The sequence below is a fragment of the Tupaia chinensis genome, unplaced genomic scaffold (genome assembly GCF_000334495.1).
Source record: "Tupaia chinensis unplaced genomic scaffold, TupChi_1.0 Scaffold000659_1, whole genome shotgun sequence".
Classification (NCBI taxonomy): Eukaryota; Metazoa; Chordata; class Mammalia; order Scandentia; family Tupaiidae; genus Tupaia; species Tupaia belangeri.
In genome coordinates, this window is record NW_006160181.1 from 2,053,323 (window position 1) to 2,077,855 (window position 24,533).

General features: G+C 44.1%; 1 pseudogene; it reads right to left on the reverse strand.

Annotated features, from left to right (window-relative positions):
• LOC102488606 (histone-lysine N-methyltransferase SETMAR-like) overlaps positions 1–10,773 on the reverse strand; it is a 46,536-nt pseudogene extending 35,763 nt beyond the window's left edge.
• Positions 10,774–24,533: the final 13,760 nt, after the last annotated feature.

Here is a 24,533-nt window from a genome sequence, read left to right on the forward strand (position 1 = left end):
ATGCCCAGTGTGCGCGAGGAGACCATGGGATGTGAACTCAGGACCTTCCCATGTGGCCTCAACATCAGAGTGTTGTGTTACTGCTGTACCACCACTGCCGGCCTTAAGAGAAATTTTCAGTATTTAGAACTTCTCACACCTGCCCAGTTCTGTTCCTGCCTATTCTGCCCTGTTCCAGGAGCCAGAAGGTGGCACAGCGATGAAAATGCAGCACTGTGAGGCTGACTCACATGGGAAAGTTCCAGATTCTCATCCAGAGACCTCCCTGAATACACCAGCCATGTGTGTGCTCATAACCTGGGGCTGGCTGAGAGGGGATGGATCACAGTCTCAAGATCCTATTGGACTCTATTGGGAGTGCTGTCTCTTTCTCTCTCTCTCTCTCTCTCTCTCTCTCTCTCACTCAGCCATGAAGGGAAAAAATTAACTTGAGAAGTCTGCTCCAGCTAGTGTATAATTTAATGATAGTTCTTAATGATATTCCTTACACATTACTGTCGTGAATATTATCTCAGTCCTTCGCAACTAATACAAATGTTCATAACAAAAATGAATTTTTAAATAATGATTTAATTGTATTTATTATTATTTAATTTGACCAGAGAGAGAGAAGGGGGGAAAGTGAGAAAGCAGGCTGCCAGGTCTAGTACCCGAACCACAGTCCGCCAAGCGGGAGTCTAGTGCCTGCTGGCTCCCAAAAATGAATTTTTAAAATTATACTCATTTTACAGATATAGCCATTTCAATCCAGTTTAAGTCATAATTGCATAACCAAGAATCTTAGAGTGGTAAATTTAACCCCCTAGTTTCAATCTCATGCTCTTGTACTCCTCTTTTCTTCTCAATCATTTCCTCCAAAGCCTGTGATAAGCAGTATGAATGTGCTTTTTGTCTGTCACATGTATAGGAGGAAAATAATAAGGAAAAATGCTCAGGATGAGACCAGATGGGTGGAGCAGTAGCACCGTGAGCAAGAACAACCTATCCTTTCCTGCTGAGGCCAAAGCCCAGAGTCTGTCATTTTCAGAGGATCATCCCCTGCCTCCCCACTCCCATAAGTCTGAAATTGGGCCTTTTCCTCTGAGTCCTGCATGGCAGAGTAGAGCTCTCTGGACTCCATGGGCTCTGAGTACCAGAATGAAAGAGGCAGCCTGGGCCCCACCCACAGCCTTCTCTGGATGACAGGGAAGATCTGGAGAACAGAAGGGGCCCCTTGCACTCTCCTCATCTTTAATGAAGGAAAGATAAAATCAGCTCTCAGATGCCTGGACCTCATTAACACCTGCACAGAGTTTCGGTTGCTGATTAAGGCACTCCTCCCTAACCCAGGTCCGACTAGTCTGTTGCAACTTGCCATAGGTGGGATGACAGAATTAAGGTCAGTTCAGGGACAGGGGTCCTCCTGTTTGAATTCCTTAGTATCTTAGCACTGGGTTTGGAATAAACCAGGCTAACTCCGCAGCATCCCTGCCTCTGTGGCTTGCTGAGACCTAGAAGGAAGAGAGGCCCATTCAGTTCACCCAGTCCTCAGGGTCTCCAGTCTAAATTGTTCCTCCAAACCCCTCTCCCATCAGTAAACTTCCATTACTCCAATCAGAAGACTCTCTAAAACTTGAACCCAAGACTGTCTAGTTGTACACCCAATATCAATGGCTAGCCCCCTTCCAAACTTGAACCCAGCCCCTTGGATCAAGGGACTTTCATAGTCCTGACTCTGTCTTCATTTCCATCTCTTCTCCAAATTTACAGCTGTTGGAATCACACCAGAATTCATCTGAATTACCTGAAGAAAGAATAAACAAGCAAACAAATATTTAAACAAGAATGCACTAAGGTCTAGAAAGAAAGAAAATAGGATGCTGCATCAAGACTGACAGCAGGCCCTGGGGCTACAGTAGCCCAGAGGCTGCTCTGTGGAGTCCCATGCACATTCTGCAGCCTCACATACGGGCTGTCTTCCATTCTCAACCTCAGCCTTTCGCCTCCCTGCAGTACTCCCTACCTCACTGCCTCATTCCTGCCTTTTCTCCACAGCTCTTGTAACCAGTTATTAGATTATCTCACTAGAGAGGAAGCTCTCTGAGGATCGAGTTTGATATGTTTTGTTCACTGCTATATCCCTAGCACCCAGAATAGAGTTTGGCACACAGAAGATGCTTACCAAATACATATTGAATCATTAAAGTGGTCTCCACTCCTATCCTTAGCATGAGAAGCATGAGCCAAAACCCCTGGCTGTTCTCAGAGAAGCCTTGGGCAAAGTCATCTCTGTGCTCTTGCAGAACCAAGAGGAAGAATGAGGTTCCCCTATCACAGGCCACACCGCAAAAGAGCCCCCTGTCTGTAGAGACCCCAGAGCCCAGGCAGGACCCAAAGTTTATAAGGAGATCTTTTCCTTGTTCTGCACAAGAACAGAAGCATTCACCCTTGGTTCCTCCCTTTCATTCACTGCCTCCACATCGAGCCCTGTTCACATCATCACCAGATATATCCAGGAGCTGCCTACCTTCTCTCTGCCTCCTCTGCTCCCACTCAGTCCAAGCCATTGCCCTCTCTGCTTGGGTCAGTGCTCTATCCCCCAGCACATCCTCTGCTCTTCCTTTGGGCTCTCCCAGTACATGCTCCATGCAGCATCCAGAGGACTTGTTTTAAAATGTAAAAAGAGAGTATCTCTCCCCTGCTTAAAACCCTTCAGTAACTTTTCTTTGCTCTTAGAATAAAATGCATACTTAATGTACCTCAATTCCCCCATCTTTGGCTCTCACTGGTTACACTCAAGTCATTCTGGCCTCTGTTCTTGTTTTCAGACACACCAAGTTTTCCCATTTGTTATAAATGTTTCTTCTGCTATAATGTTCTTTCTCATCCTTCAGGCCTTTGCTCAAATGTTACCATCTTAGGGAGGCCTTCTAGCCTGGCTACCTGAAGGAGTACTCTGTCCCCATAGTTACTCTCTTTCTTCATCCTTCCTAATACTAACCATGCTCTGCAATTAGTTTTCTCATCAGAATATTGCCTGCCTTCCTCATTAGAGTGCAAGTTCCATTAGCGTAGAGATTTTTGTCTCTCTAGCACATCTCTCTTCTCCCTGCACCTAACATATAATAGGTGCTTAGTTGAAATTCTTCTGAAGCAATGAATTGAGTAGTCTCTATTTATTCACATCCTACTGATCATTCTGTAGTAGAGCCTGAGCTCCCTCAATATACAGGCATGCACAGTCATGTTGGTGTGACACACCAACACACTCAAGGTTGCAGTCACCGCTAACTTTGGTTGCAGCCCTTTCATCCTTCCATCTAAAGCTTTTTTTTTCTTTTTTTTTTTTTTTCCTCTAGGCATCCAAAGTTTTTCATAAACTTATGCCACTTTGATATATTGGAAACCACACCCTCCCTCACAAGGCTGGATTACTCCAAGTCCTTGTGAGCCTCTAAGACTGTGCTTTCCCTGATCCGCACTCTCTGCCAACACCGTATTCCAGTTGATCCCTCATCCATGCTTCACAATGACTTTCAAACATTGTTTCTTCTTTCAAGTGTTTGCAGATTCTCCTATCTCCCTATCCTCCCTTCTTGTGGGCACTCCTACTTCACTATATCAACAATGGAACATTTATCATGCTGTGTTTGTTGTTGTCTTTGTTTTGTGTTTCTGTCTTCGAGAAGACTATGGCATCTTCTTATGGGCGAGTAATTTCTTCTTGATTACTGTATTCCCAGGACTCAGTGGAGTACATGGACATAAGATGCTCACAGTAGCTGAGTGGAATCGCCTAGCAAGCTGGATCTTTAGCACACAGACCTCTTAGCTCTGTGACTGTCTCTGGTTGCTGGTTCCTTCAATGATTCCTCCTGCTACCCCCTAAAAGTAGTCACTTCCCGAGTTTCCCATCTCAAACCTCTCCTACTGTTTCTCTGCACTCTCTTCCATAGAGATGTCAGAGTTTGAAGTATATCTTCAACTCCCAGTACACAGGAACCCCTAAACACACTGGGTCACTTCTATTCCCCTGAGGTCAGCCTCTCCATCTGACTCCCCAGCTCTGCCTGGCCAGGCAACATCAGACCCTTTAAAGGGTCTCTGATGAACCATTCTGACACGCCATCCATACAACCTATTTGTCAGAAATGGAGCACAGGTTTCTGTCCTGTGCCAGGAGGACCTAACTTTAGAAAATGAGGATCAAGAATCTTGGGGCTTATGCTTTTGGGACAAAGGGTCACCTTTTCAGTATCTTCTGAAAAAAGGGAAGAACAGAGCTAAAGAAAATTCAGGTTGGTGGCTACTCTGCCTCATCAGCTTATAGAGTTGGATTTAGAGACTGATTCTAATGAGGGTAGTTTTTTTTTTTTCCTAAATAAATAATTTGGACATCTGCTCATAGCCACAAGACAATAACAAAACCTCTGAACTGAATGTGGCCATCAAGCACTTCGGACCACTCTCCTTCAGTATCAGTCTTAGAACTACAGAACAGTTCTACATGAGTGATCTATGGGAAAGTCAAGCAGGCGCAATTTCAGGGGCCTCAGCTCTGTCCCAGAGCATCCTGTTTGCCCTGCGCCTGCATGAATGCTTCACTAGACCGAGTCCTTAATTATAGGTATGGATATACCCCACCCAAATGAACGTCCACAGGCAGCTGGCAAGGTGAAAGGGGAAAAGCACAGGCTTTGAAGTGAAAAAGATCTGGGTTTGAATCATGCCACCCCTATACACAGACTTTATTCCACAGATATTTAAGTCATTCTATTATATGTGCTAGACACTACTAGACCTCGGGGATAAAGGAGAAAATTCAGCAGACATGGACCCTGGACCAGTTATTTAACCTTGTGGGCCTTGGTTTCTCTTCTAAAATTGGGTAATAACTACTCCTTAGAGATGGTGGGAGGGTTTCTTAGGAGATAATATGTGTAATTGTCTACTATTCATATTATCATTAAAAACAGAGTAATGTGACATTGATATGTATAAAAAGCCATATGATTGTTTAGAATTAAACTCCCCTTTTTAAAAAGTTTAGTTCTTTCCTGAGAGTGAAAGAAAGATAGAAAGATAAACACTCTCAACTTCATGATTTTCCTCCCAGCATTTCCAGCCAGCCAGGATCAGGAGTACCCACACCCTGCACGTACAAGTTGACCTGGAAAATGAATCCTGATCTTCCATATGGCCTCCAGCATTGCAGAACATTGCACTACTACCGCACCACTATGGCTGGCCGAGAATTAAACTCTTGAGCTTGATATTTACCCTGAGGAAAAGCCCAGATATGACTTTTCATATTTTTTGTATTTATATGACCAGAAGAGATGGGAAGGAAATATAGTACCTAAGTATATGTATTTTTCAGGCACTGGGTAAAATACCTTACAGTTGCTACCTCATGAAAACAAGTCAAGGAAAAAAAATACAAACAACCTACCTAAATTACTCATCAGTGGGATAATAAGTGAAACATTACAATCATTTAAATTAAGTATAAAGACTATGTGGCAACATGGAAAAATGCTCATGACATCTCATTAGGTGGGAAAAGTAGGTTACTGAGTGAGCGTACATATGTGGATGATGACTGCAGCTATGCAAGGGTCATACGCACAAGCACAACAGAGAGAAACGTCAGTGCTTACCCTGGAACAATGGGCTTATGGGTGACGCTTTGCTCTCCATTTCTCAAACTGTTTGCGGGGTTGTTTATTTATTATATTGGATTGTCAGAAAAGTCATGATGCATTTTTACATAGAAAAGTATGCCATGAGTTTTCCAACAACCCAATATTATTTTTAGGAAAACGCTTTTGTTTTTTTTTTATTTTTGTGGTTTTTTTTTTTTTTTGAGAGAGAGATTTTCGATATAGCGAGCGTGCGCTTGCCGTTCAGACAGAGAGAGACATTAGAGACAGAAAGTGAGAAATCACCCCCCAGGGGGGATGGCCACGCCGCAATCCCTTCTCCTCCATTCTCCTCTTGGGATCTTGGGCACGCACGCACACGCGCCTGGCATGAGTTTTAAGCCACCAGGTCCGGGATGCGAACCATGGTCGACTATGTGGGAGTCCAGCGACATAGCCATTATGCTAACTGCTGGGGGAACGCTTTTCTTAAAGCATTCTATTTGTAGGTATTTCACTTTGTCCCATACTTCCCGCCCATCAGTTCTGAGAGAAAAAGATATATTTTTCATGTTGAAAGTTTGGGTAGGTAGCAAGTCTTGAAAGAGACATAAGTTGCATTCGACTTATTGCTGTTTTCTGAAGTACAATTGGAGATTTACCATTTCATATTTAGCTTTTCAACTATTCAGAGCCAGCCTTCAGAATTTGCTTTCAGAAATCAGACAAGAAGGCCTTACCACAGCTGCATCCTCTAGCACGACTAACAAGCACAGCTGTCCTGAGAAAACACATTCAATTCTCCAGGAGAATCAAAGGTACAGGCTGGTGGGCAGTTCAGCAGCTGGTTTGATCACTGGGAGGGTTCCCAAGGCCCATCCTAAGAACAATGGGCCACAGTAATCAGGCCACTATTTTCTGCCAGGCCTGCTCTGGTCAAAGCAACACCCAACTGCTGGCTGGAGCAGAGGCTTCAAGGCATTCCAAATATGTGCCACCTAATCTTGTCACATCCTAGCCCTGCAGGTAGAGTGGGAGAGGCTGTGCAGTGTGACCTTGTCAAGCTGCCAGTTGAAAACCTGTTTTCATCAATTAAATAATGGGCTTTTGTTTCATAAACCTGGATTGTGAACTTCTCAATTAAGCTCTAATTGGGGTTGATAAGGACAATCTGCTCTGAACCTTCTTACCCCATATTAGACCAGTGCTGCTTAGGATCATAGCTTCATCCATAAAATGGGTCTAGATGTGGAAGCTCAGCCTGTGTCTACACGGTGAATGAGATAAGATGAATTCATAAGGAAAACTAAGGAATTGACCAGCATTTTCTGAGTATGTGTTCTCTGTGAGGTTTGGCACTAGATGCTGGGAATTCTGGGACAAACCAAACTCATTTCCTGCCTATGAGGGGCACATAGTCTAGTAGAGAAAACAGACCCTAAGACAGTGACAATCAGCAAGAAAGGGGCCATGACAGTTAAGAGCATGGTACCCTAAGAGCAACCACATCTGTCTAGAGAATCCCAAAGACTCCAGGCAAGGAGCATTAGGACTGGGCCTGGACAATAGAAATAGAATGCCTGTCTCCAACTACATAAACCCTGGGAGACTCATGGAGAAGCAAAGGAAAGGGCCTCCATGGTTCCAGGGCCCCTCTTTGCCTGTATGGGTTCTCTGTAGCAAAGCCACCCTCTTTGACAGCATAGCTCGGATCTGAAAATAGAAGGTCCTCCTAATGTTTCTGGAACACACTTCAAGCCTTCATACCTGCAGGTCACGTTCTTATGTTTTAATTTTCCTACCTTAACTTCTTCCCACCCCACCTAGCCCTGAGGGACCTCCGCTTGCCCCACAAACCTACTACCCACTCCTCCACTCACCCTTTAAGGCCCAATTCTCAGGCCACCTCTTCTGTGAAGCCTTCCTAGAGTGACCACCCTCAGAGCCATCCCTTTTGCTCTCCCAGTGTTTTGAAGCTAACTCTAGGGCTATCCATGTCAGACCACATTCCAGTTAGTTTGTGGATCCTAGAACCTATCTCCAACCACCTTCATCTTTCCTTTTACATGCCTAGTAGCTTGTGCAGTGCCTAACACACAGTAGGTGCTCAACATTTAATTGTTAAGAGACTAACTCCTCCTAGAATTGACTCACAGTCAGATGATTCAGGAACATCATCCTAACCCACTTCCTGCAGGACTGAACTTGTGGTCATCAGGAAGACACTAGAAAACTTGGAACAAACAAGTCAATGTGGATGGCAGCCAGCTCCCAGTATGCCAAGACCAGCTACCACCCCAACATGTGTTATGTTATCTAATGTTTACAGGAAACCTGGGACTCACTGGGCACCAGCCGACAAACAGCTGCCCAGAAATTATTGATCAAGAATTCACTGTAGACAAGCCCTTAGTGACTTGTTAGTAGTTGGGGAGAGAAGTGAGAGAAACTTACTAGTCATCAAATATGAGATAAAGTTGTTTATGTTTAATTAATTGGAAAGACAATCTGATTGACACTATCCTCATTATACTTTCCTATAGTGGGCTTATCTTATCCATATAGCCAAATTTAGAAAGAAGGAAAGAGAAAAAGGAAGTAAAGAAGGGAAGGAGGAAGGAAGGAAGAGAGAGAGAGAAAATTTGAGGGGAGGGGTCAACGGTGGTATAGCAGTAATGCAACACTCTGTGAGGCTGCTGAATCTTTTTCTTCTCCTGCTTCTCTGTAATCCTTCACAGAGAAGTATTACAGGCCCAGAGCCACCTGTTCTCACCAGCTCCAGAGGCCCATCTCCTAGCTGATACACTTGCCTGGTCTTGGAGTCTTCATTTCAGCAGCTGGTTAGCATGTCCAAGAGCACTGGGTCTGTGACTGACCACCCTGTCAATCACCCCCTTGGGCCCCCCCACCACAGTCCCTGAGATCTGGGGCCTGCCCCGTCAGGTCTCCTATGCAGGACTTTGTGGGGTTTGTCACCTGGTAAAGCTCTACTCAAGCCCAGAAGCCACTTCACAACATGCTGCTCACCTCCAAGCCTAAATCTGTACCTAAAGTCAGTCAGGCACAGGATGGTGGTATTAAATTTTGCCCAAACCCTCCACACTTGCTGCCTACTTCTGCCTTAAGCTGCCCCTGTTGCTCCTGAAATGAAGCTCAGTACTCTCACCCTCATGTCCAAAGTATAAAGAACCCCGTGTTCAAATCCTATTCTGCCTTTTAACAGATGACTACCTTGGGTGAATCTTTGTATATTATTATTATTTTTTATTATGTTATTAACTTATTCCATGAGAGAGAAAAGAGACAGAGACAGAGAGACAGCATCTCAACAGCATTCTAACACCGTTTCCACCCTCAGTCTCAGCCAGCCCTGTCATGGGCACACATGCGACAGGCATATTCAGGGAGGTCTCCAGACACCATCTCAGAACCTTACTATGTGGGTCAGCCATGTAGAGTGTCATGTTTTATACTGCTGGTCCGCCTTCTAGCTCCCTGAACAAATCTTTTGAATCTTTCAGGGATAAGTCACATCTATAAAATAGGGAAAACGATCATAACTAATTCAAAGGATAGAAGAGAGACAGTTTGGGTAAAAGTCCCTTGTACACAATAACACAGTGTGGCACTTGCTTTATAAGCCTCTGCCTCAGGCTGACAGACAGCTTCTCTGTTTGTCTGTCTGTCCTTGCCACCTGAAATGCATTCTCAGTCTGGCCCAAGATGGTGTTCCCCTGTCTGAAGTCAAGCTTCTTTTTTTTTTTCACTTTAACTGTAATTTCTGATTTATATACCATTGCCATGCATCTTTGTAGAGTACAACATGGCATTTTAAATCATGTATTACGTTAGGCGCATTCAAAATTAATTCTACTAGGTTTATTTTGGAAGTATATATTGAATTGTCAATGTCATTTTTTAGTTGCTTGAGGGACATGTACTCACCAGAGAGAGAGAAAGCACCCCCTAATGGGGCAGGGTCATACCACAATCCCTTTCCAATTCCCATCCTGTCAGGATTTGGGGCACACACACACACACACACACGCACCCTGAGTGTTTTTCAAGCTGCTGGACTAGGAGTCTAACTGCAGGTTCAGCCATATGGAATCTGACTTCCTTAACCAGTAGGCCACCGGACTGGCCCAGTCAATGACATTTTTTGTCTGCTGTGGTACACTGTCCCATAACCTCTTCCACTTGCTTATATGTATTCTTGTGTCTGTTAATCATTTTGTCCTGAACAATCCCTTATTCCTCCCCCTCCTTATGCAGCTTCTAGCATCCACCATTAGTCTCTATGTCTAGGCTGTCAAGTCTTGGTGAGAGTTCTGGTTTGCTTCTTTGTTCCCTAGTCCCTGCTCAGTGACACAGAGGCCTTCCTACTATGCCAGCATGTGAACACTAGGGGGCAGCCTGGCCACAGACCTGTTCTGAAGCCACCCAGCCTCTGCCTGGCTCAGAACCAAGGCCTGAGGCATCCACCCAGGAAACCCTTGTGCCAGGCACATCTCCAGGCACGTCTGCTTGACTCCACAGCTGCCTCTTCTTCCATGGCTGCTGGCAGCTGAGACACCAGAAAAGCTTCCCCCAGCTAAGCACAGGCCAAAGCCCTGGAGACAAAAAAAGATTTGTGTTTTACCCAAAGTCAACTCTTCTCCCAGCAGAGGTCTCCTTCCTAGAACAAAGGCACGGACAGCCTTTAGTGGAATATGGAAGAAGCTGAGGCCTGGTGGCAGAAAGCCTTAGCGTGGTGGCTTTTCAGGGCAGAAGCTCTTTGCCTACAGTGTTGGAGGTCCCCGTGGGCCCTGTGGCCCAGAGGATGTGCTGAGATTCTGTTGAACTCAGGGGACACAGGTTTTCCAATGTTCAATTCCTCTTTCTTTAGATTCCTTCCTCCCAACATACAAGCGTGTTCAAGTCTTTCCCATTTTAAAATCATTCTTCTTCAACTCATTTCTCACTTTACCACCCTCCCCCACTTTGGCCTTAGTTGCTTAGCCACATTTCCTGGGAAGTTGTCTTCACTCTCTCTCCTCCCACTCCCCCACCTCCGCTTGCTCTATTCTGTTTGCCTCATCTGCACTGCAAGTGCCAACCACACCTTCAGATTGCCAACTCCAAGCACCTTGGAGTCTCCATCCTGCTGCATCTCTTTTGTGTTGGCCCCATTTGTGCCACCTCCTTGGCAGGATTCTTTTCCTCTACCCACTTCAGATTTTCTTCTTGATCTGCTTTATACATGTCACTCAAACCTAATACTCTTGACATTGTAGCTGAAGATGTCCAAGTCTCTGTCTTAGGACATGACCTCTTAAACTCCAGTGACCATCTCCAGACCTGAACTCATCTCTCCCCATCACTGGGGTGAGGGTTTCTCAGGTTCCTGAGTTGGTTGTAGAAAACAATTCAAGCATGAGTCCAATAATGAAGCAAAGCAAATTTATTGAGCAAAGATAAGAATACACTCCACAGGCAAAGTGGACTACTAAGTAGAAAGAGATAACCCTGAATGCCTTTAGGGGATCTCCCCATATAGGAGATTTACATGCATATTTATAAAGGAGTTGGATTTTTAGAATTTAGGGGTAGCCTTGGGGACTCCTGTAAGGGTGCTCATTTGTGTGCATGCTAATTGGACATGCTTGAACATAGGATGTATGCATCATTAGCATTCAAGGTCTCCTCTCAAAGGTATGTTTCCTAGGCTGTTAATGACACAAAGGTTTCTTTTGGGTTGTATGTGGTGCTAGAAGGTATGCGTGATCATGAAGCTGCTAGGAGTCACAGCGGCAGAATCCTTACTGATTCATTTTCCCTGTGACGTTTTGTTGTCAGGGTTGGCATGGGTCCTCTTTGCCTCCCTCTGTCTCTTGTCTGAGTCTCCTTTTCTGTGAAATGTTTTTCTCAAGGCTTGTTTCCATCTCACACTTCTTGTCCCCAACCCACTCCCAGCCCTGATGCAACCTGGTCCTTCTATTTTCTATCTCAGTGAACATCATCCCCAGGGAACCAGAGTTGGCCAAAGTCAGATCATTAAGTGCCATTGTGACTCCTCACTGCCCCACACCACCCCTTAGTATCTCTTGAGTCTCCCCCATCTCCTGTCCTCCTTTCTGCCCCAGGCCACATCCTCACCACTTATTTTCTGAACAACCGTGGCCTCCTAATTGGTCTCTCCACTTTCACTCCTGCCCACCCTCATAACTGCATTGTCCTCACTGCAGGTAACTTTTATTTTTTTATAAAAAGCAAAACTAAACTTATCACTTCTATGCTCAAAATGCTTAAGTGCCCTGAGGGTGGTGTCCAAATGTTAGTTTGCACAGTCCACAGGAATCTTTCTGACCTGAGCCTGTCTACCTTCTTCAGCCACATAGCTTGGCAATCTCCACACCCCCTCCCATAAACTCTCTGTCTCTCCTGTCTTTGCCAGCAAAAGTGTTTCTGGGCATCTGATTCCTGCACTTCTACTGCACCTTCCATCTGGACCACTTCCGCTGCCTCCCTTTGGTCCACTGGGACCCAATTGGACTTGTCAAATCTTTAATCCCAATTCTGAGTTGGGCATCCTGTCTCTGTGCTTCCTTTCTCAAGGTACTCAGTGTCATTCTTGTGTGATCACATGTCACTAGACTCAGTTTGAGAGCAAGAACTGTGTTCTTTCGGTCTTTGGGTCCCTGGCACAAAATTCACTTCCTAACATCAAGAAGCAGTTAGATGTTTGCTGGAGGGATAGTTGGATGAATGGAAAAAGGAAAGTTTTATGTCCAGAACAAGTTCCTTGTTTATTCACAAGTAGTTTTGTATTTTGATATCTCGCCTTAACCCCAAGCCAGTGGCATCTATTTTATAAAGCCAGAACAAAGATCTCAAAACGTCCCATAGTGGGAGGGTTTCCCCAAAGCCAGGAGACAGAGACAGCTTTCCCAGGCTCATTACCAAAAAGCTGAACCTCCCTTTCCTGCCTCAGGAAAGTTGAGCCACTGCAGAGCTCCACTTTACTTTGCTCCAACCTAGAGGGAGGCTCTTGCCAGACCAGGGAGATAGGACCAGTGCACCTAAGCTCTGCAGTCAGAGAGCAGAGCCAATCTCCAACCTTCTGCAGGAGCAGGGAGCTCTGAGAATGCTAGTGTTCTGTCTGGGCAGCCTAGGACCAGAGCACAGGAGAGCCTCCACTGACCATTTGAATGAGATGTAAGCACCATCTTAAGGACAAAGAGTTCTTGTTCCTATTAAGGTGGATAGCAAAGCAGATCTGATAACACCAGCCATGTTGCCTGACATTGGCTGGGCATGTGTTACAGGCTGGGTTTTTGTTCATGCTCCTCTCTGATTGTTCTCCCTGCCACACTGCTTAGCGTATTTATTATCCATCCTTCAAGCCCCAGTTCAAATGCACAACCCAAGAAGTCTTTTCAGAGACACCCACCCCAAGTTTGAATTAACACATTATTTCCCCCACACTTTTATGATACATTGTTCTTACTTCCTTTACGACAATGATCTCAACTGTGTTTCATGACTATCGTTGGCTATGCCCCTGCCAAGTTGATAAGTCCCTGGCAAAAAGGAGCTACATTTTATCCACATCTGCATATCCCATGGTTCCAGTACCATTTCCTAGGCACTTGATAAATTCCATTTAATTGAATAACAATTGTCAAAGCATCACAAAGCAACATACAGACAACTGGGTCTGTAAGTTCAAGGTAGATGGAGAAAATAGGAGGGATTATGCCAGTGAAGCTCATCTACGAAGACTTCTTGGAGGAGGTGTAGCTGGAAAAGGCTGCAGTGATGGATTGAGATGCATGAATTAAAGTCCCTGAGTGAACCTGTCATTCTTAATTTCTGAGAAGGAAAGGCTAGGCTTTTCTCCTTTCTTATCCACCCCTTCTTCCCATCCAATACAGGATAGTGGTTGCATAGCAAAGTGGTTGGAAATGCAGCATCTCAAGACAGACTGCCTCAATATATATCCTAGCCCAGCCATTGAATAGGTATGTAACTTTGGGCTGGCCACTTTATCTCTCTGGTCTGTTTTATTTGTAAAATAAGGGTACGATTGTACCTACTTCGGAGGCCAACAGGTGGCGTGTTGGTTAAGGTGCTGGACTTCCATATGGCCGACCATATGGCCAACCACAGTTGGAGCCCCAGACTTGGAGGCTTAAAGATCATCCCAAGCATGGGTGCATGCATGCCCAATATCCCAAGAGGGGAATGAAGAAGAGATTGCAGCATAGCTATCCTTCCCCCTTGGGCAGGGGGAGGGGGGAATTTTCTCTCTCTCTCTCTCTCTCGCTCTCTCTCTGTTGCTGCTCTCTGGTGAGTGCATGCACCCTATGGCAAAAAATCTAACAACAACAACAACAAAAAAAAATAACCTACATCAGTGGATTGTGTAATGATTACATGCGTTAAACTATGTGAAACATTTACTATGTACCCAAGACTAATCTCAATGGTTTGTGTAGATTATTTAATTTTCACAGAGCCCAACAATGTTGGTGTCATTGTTATACTTGCTTCACAGGTGAGAAGACTAAGACACAGAGAAGTGCACTATTGTGAATCCGAGGTGGAGAGATCAAAGCTAATAGAAGAGTAATTACCATATCCAACCCAAAGATGACAAGCATTCCCCAAACATGACAAATTAGATCTGCCCACCCCAAACCACCCAACACATCCCCTGTCGAACCAGAACCACAATCAGACCTCAAAATAACAATAGCTTTGCCTTTGTTCTAATTCATAATCATACACAAAACACTTCTGCATTCCATCTTCACCACACCTCTGTGAAAGAGCTGTTCTCACTCAAGCTTTTCCTATAAGTGACTGAGTCCTGGAGAGATAGCAAGTCTTGCCTGAGATGTCAAAGCACCAAGACAGAGGTTTAAGGATATACATGTTGCATGTTTTATAAAAGAAAAAGAGAAGAAGCACCCTAAATTGCTAAAGCAAGTAAAGATTAAATAAGTGATAATAAGTAAAATAAGTAAGAATTCTTTGGTACTAGTAAAAACTACATTAAAAAGTTGCAAATTATGTAATGATGTTCAAAAAGTTGATTTTCTATTATATGAAATTTTTATGATATGAAATAGTTTTCAAATTATATGAAAAGCAGGTAAATAAACTATACACTGAATATACATATAAAAAAAATTCCCACATTGTAGAAAAGTACATGTTTAGAGGGCCACTAAAATGAAGTGATTTAAAGCCCAGACTCCAGAACCAGAATGCTTGGGTCTGCCTGTGAAACTGCCCTTCACTAGCTGTGTGGCCTTGGGCACATCACTCAACTACACTGTGCTTTGTTTCCTTCATCTAAATATGGACATAATAGTACCTACCTCACCCGTGCTGTGAGGATTGAATGATTTAATATCTAGAACACAGTAACTTATGTGTGTTAGCTGTTATTATCATTGCTAATCTACGCACATAGAAAAATGACTAGGGAACGGCAAGGGGGCAATGGTGATTGCAGTGGCCAGATCCCACATGGTGGATTACATGGTTCGAGTCTCAAACCTGTGGCTTGTAAAATGCACCCTCCGCATGTACGTGCATTCCCAAGATTCTGAGAGGACAATGGAGGAGAAGGAATTACAGCATGGTCATCCACCCTAGGGGGTGATTTCTCACTCTTCCTCTCTCTCTCTCTCTCTCTCTCGCTCTGTCTCTCTCCACTTAGTACAAGCACCCTACAGTAAAGGAAGAAAAAGAAAAGCAAGAAAAGAAAAAAATGGAAGGATATACAAATCTAATAATTGTTTCTGGTAGATGGTATCTTAGAAATGTTTATTCCTCTTTTTAATATCTCAAGTTTCCAAATTTTCTTTCATATTCATGAAATATTTTAATTAAAAAAAGTTACTTTATTAAAAGAAAAGAAAATTGGGGCAGCAGGTGGTGTGGTGGTTAACATACTGGATTCCCACATGGCCAACCACAGTTCAAGTCCCAGACCTGGTGCCTTGTTTTCTCATTTTCTTTCTCTCTCTCTGTGTCTCTCTGTTGAGCACACATGCCCTGTAGCAAATTATTTAAAAATTATAATAATGATGAGTAAAGTTAATTAATTTTTTTTTAAAGAAAGAAAACTGACTCAGATTTTTTGAGAAGAAAAATAAGAAACAAAAGCCCAGACACACTTACCAAGAGACTTATTGATTCTAAGAAATCAGAAGAGGAAACTAGGTTGTAAGAAGCCAGGACAAGGCAGGACCAAGACTGTGATGGTTAATTTTACATGTGAACTTTACTAGACTATAGTCCCTGATTTTTGGTCAAAAACTAGTAAAGCTAGCTGTTGCTGTGGAAGTATTTCTAGGTGTGATTAACATTTAAGTCAGTAGATTTTGCGGAAAGCAGGTAGCCCTCCATTGTGTGGATTGACCTCATAAAATAAGACAGTCCTTCAGAGGAAAGCCCGAGGTCCCTGAGCAAGGAATTCTGCCTCCATATTGCTTTTACACTCAAGTCTGCAGCATCAACTCTGGCCAGACTTTCCAGCCTGCTGGCCTGCCTTGCAACTTCAGACTTGCCAGCCTCTTCAATCATGTGAGCTGACACTTTAAAATTCCTCAAAATAAGCTCTCTCCCCAGCTTCTTCAGAGGAATGTGTGCCTGTACATGTGTGTGTGTGTGTGTGTGTGTGTGTCTCCTAGTGGTCTCTCTGAAGAAATGTGACTAATACACAGACCATGTGAAGAAATCAGTGTGAATCAGAGAACAAGCCGCAAACGTCAACACAGCATTCTCCACCCAGAGCCTCCACACAGTGGTGAGCTGCCCTGCAATCACCAGGGCCAGTGCATTATCCTCTTTCCTGCTTGTAGGAACAGTTATCATTATGCTCCCAAAACAGAAAAATAATCTGAGCCTCGTCAGCACTTGGAGGTATATAGGAACACAGCCTTCTTTGCTGAAGAAACAAAAACAAAAACATCCACCTCTTCACGGTGGAGCAGAGTTGGCCCTTCCCCAGATGACACACCTCGAGGACTACACCTTACACCTCACACTGTTCTGCATTTTCTTCCCACATGAGGCAGCGGAAGGTTCAAAGAGAGACAACCCAAGTGGGTGTGGTAGACCCAGAGGGCATGAAGCACAAGGCAAGATGTAGAAGCTGCAGACTCAAGTCTGGGCACCTAGGTCTTGGTACCGCACAGCTCAACGGACTGCAATAGAGGCCCATGTGTTGACGAGAACATTACCTACCACTCCAGGGCATTTGTATTCACGGCCTCCTACCAAGCCTGTGGACAGAAGTGCATATCAGGAGAAGCCCACTGAGGCAGCAATAAAAAATTCATGCTTCCAGTCCCATTTCCACCCACAATTGTCAGTGTGACTTTCAACTTGTCATCTCACCTCTTTGAAACTCAGTTCCCTCCTGTGAAATACAGGAATAATGAGAAGAACCATTCACAGTGTGAGAAGTAAAGGTATCACTGTGTCTGGTGAGCAGTCAGCGCTGCTGAGCCTTAAACCAAGCTCAGTCTCTTCATCAGTAAATGAACTGACCATATGAGTTTAACAGGGTCTCTTCCAGACCCTGATGGATGCTCCCCTACCTCTTCTGCAGTGTCTCTCAATGTCCATAGTCAGGACACCCATTCATCTGAATTTTGCCACTACACTTAGTGAAGGGTCAGCTGGTAAATCTGGGCTTCTGCGACCACTCCTGGGACTGTGGTCAATGACTCAGACCCATAAGTCAGGCCCACATTGGTGTGCATGGAGGAAGGCGACTTCTGCCTTGGCCACTGCTGCCACTTGGCAAGTATATATTTGAAAACTAACAGCGCACCTATTTGCCAGGAATGTATCTCATACGCAGCAATCATTGTCAGCATGTGGCTGTGTGGAACCCTTACAATAACTGCAAAGGCCACAAGCATCTGAAACCTGCAATTTTCAGGAGGTTGAAAACAGGTTCTGAGCACTCACTTGGGAGAACCATGCATCCAGATAATCAGTCACTGCCTGCAAAGTTCCATGGCCCGTCTTGATGCCTATAGCTGAAGGCAGGCTCACTGCAAGGTTGTCTCCAGTTTATTGTAACACAAAAGTTGTATAAGTTGATATTATTTCTTTCTGTCTCATAGATAACTATATTTTTACCTCATATTCATTTGCAAATAATGGCTCCAACATTAGCTTGACATTCCTCTGTTCTGAAATAGTAATGGTATCCAGGACCAGCAGATAGCATAGTGGTTAAGTCACTGGACTCCCACATGTGATCAAGCATGGTTTAAGTCTCAGACCCGGCGGCTTAAAATGGGGCATGTGCATGCATGCCCAAGATCCCAAGAGGGAGAATGAAGAAGAAGGAATTGCAGCATGGCTGGGATCCCCCCCTGGGGAGTGATTTCTTGCTTTCTGTCTCTCTATTTCACTGTCTCTCAGGTGAACACATATACCCTATAACAAAAATCTCTCTAAAGAAAAAAAAGAAAAGAAATAGTAATGGTATCCAAACTAATACAAAGATTATTGAAGGAAATCCGTGATAAATTGTTTTTGGGGAAATATTGGCATACTTTTGTTGGTAAATAATTCATATTTTTTACATTTTCTTCTTTGGATTTTCCAAGGTGTGTGTTATTTGTTATTTACAGATAACACTTCTTAAAGGTTAAATGAGTGATCCATTTGAATATTAATTCTGTGCACATTCCTCTACTTTGTATTCACTAATACGACTTTGAATAACAGCAGGAGCCTGATAGCACAGCGGGCAAAATGCAAAGTTACAAGCAACTCACACCCAGCATGTGTGCTTAGTCTTAGTGATAATCATGTGCTATAAGCAGAGGTTATCACTATTATACAAATAAAAAAACAGGCTTAGGCCAGCAGATGGTATGGTGGCCATTCAAGTGCCTGGATACCACATGGCTGAGAGCACGGTTCCTGTCCCAGGCCCAGTGGCTTGAAAAACAAACTGGGCATGTGTGCATGTGTGCCCCAAATGCAGAGAGCAGAATGGAGGAGAAGGGATTGTGACATGGTCATCTCCCTGGGGAATGCATTTTCACTCCCTCCTCCCCCACCCCCCCATCTTTCTCTCTCTCTCTCTGCCTCTCTGGGGAGCACACGTGCCCTGTAACAAATTTTTTTTTAAAAGAGAAAAAAGATAGGGAAGGAAGGAAGAAAGAAAGAGAGGTTCAAAGAGGCTAAAGGACTCATTGAGCCACATAGTTCTGTAGTAGAGCTGCATTTGAAGCTGTACTCCCATGGATAAGAACAATGTCTCTGTCCTTCTTGTCTTCCCAACTCTGGCTTCATTGAAGTGCTCTGGGGATAATGAATGTGTGAACTTAATCAAGAGGCAGTGGCCTCTAAAATGACTTCAGAGACCCTCAATACTCAGCACCCACCCTCTTCCCATTAATTAAGGATTGTATTTCCAAGTCCCAAAAGTAACTCCCTACTTAGTGGCTTTCACCTTTTCACTCCCTTGGTGTTCCTTTGTTATTTGGTTTACTCAGAACATCCTGTCATCACCTTTTAATCATCACCTCTTAATGCTAAATACCTCCCTGGGAGGGATAAGTGTCTTGATCACTGGATGAGGAAAAGAAGTAAAAGGAGACCAACCCTTGTGGAAACCGGCACTGACAGGATTGTAGGGTTAAACACAGCACAAATCTAGTCCATCAAGACTTAGAGCTGCATCTGTTTTTTGTTTTGTTTTGTGTTCTCAGTTTGGCCCTGGAATTCCCTTTAGCCTGGGATGCTGAGGTATATCATTCTATCTCCATGGGCATAGGAATAAAGCCCAATCACTCGAGTCAGATAGAAATATGAGGCAAGAGATGGTTTGGGTAACACATCACCCAGACATCATATTTTCAGGAGAAAGCTGTGCTCTCCCAAGAAATGGACAGTGTTTCCATATCAAGTCATCATATACCTACTGCAACTAGCCTGGTCCTGGTTACATAAGGGGACATAATATAGAAAGGATTATTAAGTAAATAAGCAATGAGAATGATTAAAATAAATGCTATGAAACATCAACAGAAAGAATTGGGAGCAAGCTAAGATGTGTTAGCTATCTAGATGAGATTATTGGGAACACATCATGGAGGCAATGATAGCTGAGTTACTCCAAATGGATGAAGGATATTTGGATGAAGGAGATGGTGAGGAAGCACTTGAAGGTAGGAAGATAGCCTGAGCTGCAATTTTGTGGGAAATGATAGGTTCATACTTTTGACCAGCGATTATGGATAGGAACAAGGACAGAGTGGGAAATAAGTCTGTTCCTATGGATTTGGTCAATGAACCTTAACACCACCAGGACTTTGTAGTGTTCCTAGAAGGGATACTGGTGATGCAGGAACAGAAAGAGTCCTCCCCTCCCCACACTGCTCCTGCTATGATTTTTCTTCTTTTCCTAAGTGGGAAGAAGAAGGTTGGAAACTTCCAGGTAACTTGTTCTAGGAGCTCTGTCTATGGGCTAGACATGTAGATCTGGGATATTCAGAGCCCCTGAAAAATGGCAGATTCTGATTTTTCAGGCCAAACCAAGGATGCTAATGGCCGTTGTAGCCATGTGCTCCTTGCCTGGATCAAGATTCAGAGAAACAATGAGGCCAATACAACCTGTCAGGTCAGAGATTAGGCCCAGAAGGTCTAGTAGATACTCACTAAATCTCTGGGAGCTGTGTCAATAAGGGCACCTCCAGTATCAGCCTAATTCTTCTTGCATTTCCAGAACTGAACTTGAGCACCTGGGCTTCAAGCATGATATGACCAGGGCCTATATGTGGTAGATTTGGGAGGAGAGGCTCCAGTCAAGAAAGAGAGTGCATAAGGAGGCCAGAACTGTTAACTGGCTTTCTTCTTTCTGAGACCCATGCCTTATGTCACCCTGTCTTTCAGTTAGGATGGGTGGGCCACAGGTACCAGCAAACTATCTCATCACCAAGCAACTCCAGGCAACAGTTCTCTGGCTTTCAGATTTGTTTTTGTTCTCTTCTAAACGTAAAACTCTTGACACTTTTCTATCTGCTGCTTTTTGTGGGAGACATGAATGACCACCCTCTAGGTAGGCCCATATCCCATGTCATGATTGTGTGCTCCTGAGTGAAGGGAAGATTAGGTGATCAGACTTCTTTAAGTGCTTGATTTGTGGCTGCCCTTGTAATGACAGACAGTCAGGAAGGCAACCAAGCTATGTCAGAGTTAGCAGTCACTTGCCACCTGACTGAAAAGGAGCTAGTTAGCTTACCCTGCTATCTCTCTACTCCCCTCGCCCATCAATGAGGACCCGACAGTAGATGCTGATGAAACTGTACTGGGAGAGATATGTAATCAGACATGATGTTTAGCCCTAAGAGCTAGCCTACTAGTCCATCTAAGCCTCCTGGTTCGTGCATGTGTGTTAAGTGGATTCCCTTTGGGACAAAGTTTGGAGTAGTTCAGAGCTGATGACTTTGGTGTAGAGCAGAGGAAGAAACAAGGAAAGGCACCATATCCATGAAAGCCCTCATGTTCTCCTGGGATGAACTGCAGACACTTTTCCAAACACTGGATTTTGCCACTGAAAGGGAAAGAAAGGGAAGAAGGGGAGGAGTTGATAGTATGAGGAATCATTTCCTCAGGTCTGGCCTTTTCCACCCCAGCATCACACAGGGCTCTGGATTTGGGAGCTTGCCCTACTCACTACCCACTGTGTCTCCATAGCTAGTTTATTTTTGGTTGTGCTGCATTTAAGTCAGATGGAATTTCCTAGACTTTAAGTTTAAGACACTCAGCCAAGAGGCAGCACACTGCAGTTAAGAGAAGTTGGAGATGTTCAGGTTCAAATCCTGCCTTTGCCATTTAACATTTGTCTTTGGGATGTTAGGTTATTTATTGAAATGATAGTTGCTTCCACAGAGTTGTCATACGTGCAAATTCTTAGCACAGTGTCTGTACACAGCAGGTCCTCAGTATCAGCAAATAAAGTTAAGTAAATTAAAAGTAAGTCACCAAAGCAACAAGCAAAGGCATGGACTGCTACCATAGACTCTAATCCCTTCTATTTCTGACCATCCTGAGCATTGATTCCTTTTTTATTATTATTATTATTTTGAGAGGTTTTCACTATAGGGTGCGTACGCTTGCCAGACAGACAGAGAGAGACATAGAGACAGAAAGCGAGAAATCACCCGCCAGAGGGGATAGCCACAATGCAATCCCTTTTCCTCCATTCTCCTCTCGGGATCTTGAGCACGCACGCACACGCGCCCAGCGTGAGTTTTAAGCCACTGGGTCCAGGATGCGAACCGCGGTAGACTACGTGGGAGTCCAGCGACATAGCCATTACGCTAACTGCTGGTTCCCTCTTTTTTAAAATTATTTTTTAAGAATTATTTTATTTAACTTTATTTACTTATTTACTTTTTAAAAAAATATTTGACCAGAGAGGGACAGAGAGAGAGAGAGAGAGAGAGAGAAAGAATAAAAGAGAGAGAGGGAAAGTGAGAAAGTAAGTCACCAGGTCTGGGAGTCAAACCATGGTTGGGTGGTCAGCCATGTGAGAGTCCAGTACACTTAACCACCATGTCACCTGACGGCCCTGAGCACTGATTCTTTACAGTGGTTTTTTAATTATATTTTTAAAATTTAGTATCTTACAAAACTTTGTCTTCCATTGCTAAATAGATTTTTGGTGTGCATGGCCTATTTGCTCAACTAGACTGATTTCCTAGCAAGGAGGCTTTATTTTTCATTTGTAGCTACTAATTGTAGCTAATACTAGCTGCATCTAATGGGAAGAAAACAAGTAGTTGTCAGCAATGCATTTTTGAGTAAGTGTGTAAGAAAGAATCAAAGTGCAAAAATTAGTTTCTGTGGTCTGAGATATTTCTTTTTACTTCAAGGCAGAGTGAACAGAGGGTGAGAGTCAGACTCGACTTCTGACCAGGTGTCTGGCATCAGGCCCCTCTAGCATACCATAAAACACACAATTAAGGGAAGTGACTAATTTATAACTCTTCACAAACTTTACACACTAGCAAAGTTACGCACTTAGAGACTCTAAGTACCAGTCTCTCCTTCCTCATCTCCCCTAGCTCCATTCAAGCACTTCAGCCGACCTCCAACACTCACATGTACTTCATTTGCCTCTGCTTCTGTGCTGTCCCAGCTCCTCACAGTCGGCCCCATCTTCAGGCACAGAGGTTTTGGAAGCAGGCAGATTTCAATAAAAATTCAGGTCTTTTATTTTCTAGGTTTCTGACTGTAATTTACTTAACGTCTCTGTGCCTCAGGTTTTTTTTTTTTGGGGGGGGGGGGGGTTTTTTTATAGGGCGCGTGCGCTTGCCAGACAGACAGAGAGAGGCAGAGAGATAGAAAGCGATAAATCCCCCCCCAGGGGGGATGGCCACGCCACAATCCCTTCTCCTCCATTCTCCTCTCGGGATCTTGGGCACACACGCACATGCGCCCAGCGTGAGTTTTAAGCCACCAGGTCCGGGACTCGAACCACTGTCGACCACGTGGGAGTCCAGTGACATAGCCATTACGCTAACTGCTGGTCCCTGTGCCTCAGTTTTTTCATCTATTAGGTTATTGAAAAAGTCATGATGCATTTTTGCATAGAAAAAAAAAACACAGAAAAATATGTCATGACTTTTCCAACGACCCAATATAAGTTGAGTGTAATAGTACCCACCCCATAATTACCTCATAGATAAAGCACCCAGCTAGCTACTTTTTAAATGTACTTTTTCTTTGTTCCCAAACCTTCGTGCAAGTTCTTAATGCTTTCAGATAAAGCTTAGAGCACCATGAACAGAAGAAAGGGTTAATCTGCCAGACTCCCTCTTGTTCATCTTCCTCCCTCTCCTACTGGCCTTCTCTAATGCCAATCTGTTACCATAACAACCTCAGTCCCATCTTGCTTCCAAAGGTTGGCACTCCTACCCTGCTCTGTCTGGGCCAGCACCTCACAAAGAAGACTTCTCCAACCACAGAGACAGTCACTGGTCCCAGAGTCTGCAGCTCACCCAGGGCTTTCGGCTTGATGTGCGGAGTTTGTGCTTTGCTACAGAGCTGCCTTCACTATGCCAACTGCTTCAGCCAAGGCCCTCATGTACCTTCCCTTCCTGCCTGCTGTGTGCCCATGTGTAAGTGAGGATGGCAAAGGTGACTTTCCCCATCCAAAGTCACGTAAGAAGCAACACTTCCCACAAAAGTGCTGCTTAGTAGAAGCCTGGCTTGGGACTTAGCTTCAGAGCTCAGAATGATTCCTTCTCAGCATCTTTGGTAATAGTGATTCTTCATGCGTTAGGGATAAATTTGATGTTTACGAAGTACCCAAAGTCACTGAAAGAAGCAGCAGAAGCAACATGCTGTAATAGAACCGGGGCCCCTTGTCTGAGGGGCTCTACTCTGGCCCATTCCTTCTCCACAATGTAGCCACTTCTCTGAGGAGTTCTCAGGGTCCTCGTTAATAAGATGGCTTCATGATACCACCTCATAAGGTCCTCATGAGGACCAAAGAAAATGTGATGGTAATGAAAATGGGATAAAATTAAAAAGATAGTGACTACCATTATCATTAACCTCTTGGGACCTTTCCCCTAAGACTGCCATGTCAAGCTAAAATTCCATGAGAGTCGAACTACTGTCATTTTATTCAGCACTGTATCCCTAGGACCTTGGTCCTCTGTCTGAAATGGAGAGAAATTTTGTTAAATATTTGCTAATTAGTCAACCAGCTGAACTCCCTGTCTTTTCAATGAAGAGGTTTACATGTTCACGTTAATCCTCTTCTCTCACCAGCTCTAAAGTGCTACCTACCCAAAGCATAGGGATGCAGAGGTATTAATCTTTTTAGTTTTATTTAAAAATGAGACCTAAGGAGCCAGGTGGTGGTACAGC